Here is a 5,377-nt window from a genome sequence, read left to right as displayed (position 1 = left end):
GTATCCTGGGGCTGCCCTTTTGTCATGAGATTGGTTCTCTTAGTGTCGTGGCTGGAGGCGAGGAGGGGACCTGTGAGTCATCCAACTACCCAGCCCAGGCGTCTCTGTGGACTAGAGAGATAACAAAAGGCGCAATGATGCTACAACGTGCCTAGCAACAAACCCAGATGCCGCACAACAGGCATGCTCAGGAAAACCAAATTGAGCAGTGAAGTTGATTAAGGAGGTTCCTCTTGACCTCAAAGCGACCCCATTGCCTCTGAGACTCATTAGCCTCCACCTATTAGAAAGAAAAAGGATTTACAGGGCACACATATTGGAGTGTGAGTCAAGCCTTTTCACCGCAACTTACCTCCAGAGGTCAGGGCTGCGGTGTGCGTGTGCAGCAGTGAAGGCTGTGCACTGCTCAGCTCCGGGAGCAGTGCTCGCCCTGAACGCGACTGAACGGCGCTTCCCGGGAAAGTGCACAGTGCGGTCAGCAGGATGTTAGCTGAATCGGTTGCCTGGATCCCGACCACACTTTAACTTAGCCTGTGCTCTAGATACATAGGCCTTCATCGCTTACACATAGTTGAGGAGGAGGCCCTTCAGACTATTTAAGTGTTCTGAGCATTCTGGTTAAACACTCCCGCACCCCTTTTTGGCCCAACAGGCTAAAATGATTGAGTCTGTATTTGGTGAGTAATCTTACAGGGTGTCCTTTCGGTGTGTGGGGGGAGGATGCGTATAGTGGGAAGGTGGGCGGTGATTATGTTTTGAACATCAATTCCCTTTATCTGGGATGTGCCTGTAAAAGAATGTATGTATGAAATGTCCAGGACAGGCAAACCCATAGAGACAGAGGTTAGTGCCTACCAGAGCTCCTGGGTTTCTTTTCGGGGTGATGAAACTCTTCTGGAATTACATCGTGGGTGGTTGCACAACTCTGAATATACTAAAAACCACTGAATTATTCATTTTAAAAGGATGAATTTTATGGTATGTGGATTATATCTCAATGAAGTTATTATCTAAAAAAGAGCGAAGAGACACTGAATCTTTACTGACCTCAGAACGCCCCTGAAACTCTCTTTTTGAAGAAGGACCACTTCCGAGCTGAGTGCATGGTTGTCTTTCTCCCTGAAGGCAGAGCCTGGGGACAGTTGTACCCTAGGACCTGAGGCAACTTCACCTGTTACAGACCACCCTGAGAATCCCCAAGCTGTCATCTCAAGATTGGGTCTCGCTCCAAATAATCCTAAATCTGCTAAAATCTAGCCCAACATTGATACATTGTTCCTAAAACAAAAAAAATCAGGTTTGAGACCCTGATTTGATAAATTTCAGGACACTCAGCTCCAACTCTCTGAAAAACATAAAAAACTGGTGAGGAATCGTGGCTGTTTTCCTCTGAAAGAGGGAAGTTTTCTTTCAAATGAATTAAGATTTTTCCTCTCGCTACATACTCTCACTTACTGAGAGCCCGGAGTACAGGGGCCTGCAGGTGGAGGGCCCTGAGATTGGGGGGCAGAGGACCCTCCACACCCCAGTCTGCCCTTGCCTCCCCTGAGTGTGATAAAGAGGGGTTGAACTTGGGCCAGGAGAGCAGATTCTCCTCCAGAAGGCAGGCTATTGCCGGAAGCTGCCTGCACCCGGAGTTGCAAGTTGGGAGGATATAGCTGAAGAGAGGAAACCTTGAGTGGAGGGCTTCTTTTGTGACTAAGGATGTTGAAGTGTATCCTGACAATTTTTTTACAAGGCCCAGTTAAAGCAGTTGTCCAAATAGTTTTAGAACAAATGTTCAAAACGGGCCCATTCCTGTACTACATGGGCACAGATCAGCAGAGGAGCCAGGAATTGACGTACACCTTCCTCTCTGCCTCTCCAAGGGGAAAAGGGATCAAACCTGAGCATGCCACCTGTTGGGCCTCAACACAAAGGGACACAGGCTGGTTGGGGAACTTTCCTGCCATTTTGTGTCTGATTGGAAAGCCAATGGTGACAGAGCATGCTCCACGTGCCAGGTGCCTTTCCGAGCACTTTACATATATTACCTCCCCCATTCTTCACGATATCCTATGCCATCGGCGTGATTATCATCATCATCTTAAAGATGAAGAGACTGAGGCACGGAGAGGTTATTGTGCCCAGGGTCACCAGCAAGGAGCGTCAAGCTGGAACTGGACCCCAGACAGTGCACACTGCTCCTTGCTACATGGTTTATGCCATTCACAGGTGTCATCGGAAGTTTCTCTGAACAGGCTCAGGCGACCCCACAGGTCAGTGCTCTAGCTACTTACGTGGAAGAGGCAGCTTCTGGAATTGTTCCTCTTGATATGGCTACATGAGAGCTCAACACTGAATGCTAATCTCAGCCCCCAAACTCTGTCCATAGCAGAGAATCAGGGCAGCCACACTCCAAGGTGGGAACCCACATTTCACTAGTAACAGGCCCCATCAGGCCCTTGATCGGGGCAAACTCCTTCCTCATCCCTTGCCCAGAAATTAAAACTGGTTTCTGTATAATACGAAGAGCTGGAAATGTCTAGGTTAGAATGGGGACTTGTTTCTTCAGAGTACCAGGGAGTGGAAACTACGCTTCCAGTGTGAGCTTGTAGGATAATCTTATTACAAGGGGCCCCTAAATTCCCAAACTGTGCTGAAATGTGGTGTCACTAAAGACAAGATTGTATAAAAGAATGGGCTGGGTGTGAGGGTAGAGGCATGAGACTGCCTGATTGCAGGGTAAACGGAGGCAATCTGGCTTCCTCACCCAGATGTCTGGGCAACTAAGGGAAGCAGTTTCCCATTACCTTGAGAATGGGCCTGATAAGCAGTGTTCTCATAGCCTTGAGACTGGGTCTGATAAACTGTTCCCATAGCCTTGAGTGGGCTCACATGCATAGCAGGAAGCTTTTTTGCATAATATCTGTTGGCATCTTTCTGGCTTTCTTTGTATCTAGTATTTTAAGGGGTAGGGGCTTCCTGCTGGGTGCCATGCAGGGGGACAGGGGACATGCAGGGACATGCAGGGGGACACACAGCTTGCAGCGTGCATGGATCGCCCAACCTTGAATAAAGGCATGAAGAGAGAAACCTCCCGATGGCTCTGTGAATATTCTTCTATCTGCCAAATCTCGTGAACCTGTCCCTCCTCGAATGGTCGCAACACACTGATGCAGGGACTTTCTGGATAATTCTATTGAGCATGGCTCTTGGCTTACAATAGATGCTCAATTAAGGCTTGTTGACCTAGTTGTCTTAACAACACTTAACTTTATGGAGTTATGTGGCAAAACTGCTCACTTTTTTCCTTAATCCTTATCAGAGGATATTTTTTAAAAATTGATTTGAGAGAGAAAGAGAGAAACATCAATCAGTTGCCTCCCAAATGCACCCCAACTGGGGATTGAAACCACATCCTTTGGTGTACAGGCTGATGCTCCAACTAACTGAGCCACCTGTGCAGGATAAAACTACTCAATTTTTTACAAGAGACCTGCTAGCATTGAATGGGAGGCATCCAGCAACAGCTAGGCATCACCTGCTGCAAGCCAAATCACTGATGGCCCCACAGCAGCTTTGCCCACCTGAGGGGGCCCACCCTGCCTCAGGGGGTCATGCTGGTTAAAAGCTAGGAAAAAAAAAATCCAATTCAGTCACCACAGGTCATTTCCTGTAGAGTAAGAACTCCATCAACATATGCCACTTCCAAACACAAGAAAGGAATAAAGGAACATGTAGATCCTAGTAGAAATAGTGTATTCATTTTTGAAGACTGCTATGTTTAAGGCAAATGTCATGCATACAAAAGTCAGAGGTGAACAGCACTTGAACAGTATGTACGACGAGTGACGAGAGAACAGTGAGGGAGACATCTTCAGACGTGAGAAAAGTGGAGTTTCCCCCGCGGGGTCACCCCTGGTCTGATTTCCTTCTGTGGGCGGAGAAACAGAGAAGAACAGCACCTTCTCCCTCCCGGGGGGAGGGGAAGCGACCCCCCTCGGGACTTTACGTGGCAGAACACTCTCCGCGCTGCATTGCCAGGTCTCGCAGAGACCTGGCGCCGCCGCGGGGTCCCGCTGCTTTGCTCTAATCACCGCGTTTTGTGAAATTCATCATTAGAAAAAGGAGAATCTGATGCCAAAGTGACACAACTTGCAGTTAGTTCACCTCTATCCAAACTCAGACTTACTTGGATTGGGGCTAACACAATACATACATACACACATACAGCCATGTATGTGGAGAAGAGGGAAAGATGAAATATATCAAAGCCTGAAAAGCAGTGATGTTCACTGCAGTTGGGAATCAATGGGACTGTCTCCTCCTTTGAAAACAGAAGGATTTCAGCAAGCTCTAGTCAGAGGGTAACATGTTTCCAGGCACCTCTCAGCTCAGCTCCTGGCCGCTCCAGTCTCCACAGGAGATGGGACTGGCTTAGCAGGTGTAAAGATTTGGAGGGAGCTGGGCCAGCTGTGTGCGCATGGCTCCTCCCCACCCCACCCCTTCTGCTCAGACACGGGCCACGGATTTTTAAATGGAGAAGCTTGACTGTCTCTGTCCCATCTGCCCATAGTCATCACAATGCGACTCACATCTTAATGGAGTGCTCCCTTTCTGTAGGGCCTGGGTGACAGCCACACCACAGCAACAGGGAAAACAAGGACATGAGCGAGGGTTAATATTGGGGAGCTTTGATGGCGTGGCAGGAACAGTGCCCGGGTCTGGAAGTCACAGGAAGGTTGGGTGCCCAGAAATACAGGGGAAGGCGAGGTGGTTAATTCATGAACACTTGAGGGACATTGGGAAGAGGCTGCCTTTGATGCTGCCGAGGATCGACAGAGACATGGCGTGATGAGAGTGGCTAAAGCACACAGAGAACAGGTCCTGCTCAGGAAAGCTGTCTTCGCCGGGAGGTCGGTGCCTCTGTGGAAAAAGGAGTCACTTCGGTAAACAGTAAGAGCACAGGGGTGTTAGCGCTTGATGCCCAAGAAGTGAAATGGTTGTCTTTACAGATTCACTCAGTGTGCCTCACCAAATCTCTCCAAGGTAGGAAAGAGGCAGGTGACTTCGGTCCCCTTTTACACATGGGGTAAAGTGAGGCCCCAGGACCCGCTGCAGGCCACACCACGGATCCACACCAACAGCCTCCTGACACGGCAGTCTTGCGTCTTTTAGGTCTTCTCTGTCACTGGCCACACTGGTCTTCTCTATAAGACCCCTCACTTGGATTCAAACCAAGCCAGTAGGTATCTGGAGGAACATGGACGTCTGGCTTATAATTTCAAACTTTGATGTACTGGCAGGAAAGGAAACCATGTCCATGGAAATCAGCCAAAACCAGGGGATCTGGGGACCTGGAAATGGGGACAGCTCACCCCAGTTAGTGTGTGGG

Source organism: Desmodus rotundus, chromosome 5 (genome assembly GCF_022682495.2).
Source record: "Desmodus rotundus isolate HL8 chromosome 5, HLdesRot8A.1, whole genome shotgun sequence".
Lineage (NCBI taxonomy): Eukaryota > Metazoa > Chordata > Mammalia > Chiroptera > Phyllostomidae > Desmodus > Desmodus rotundus.
This window is presented reverse-complemented; position numbering follows the sequence as displayed.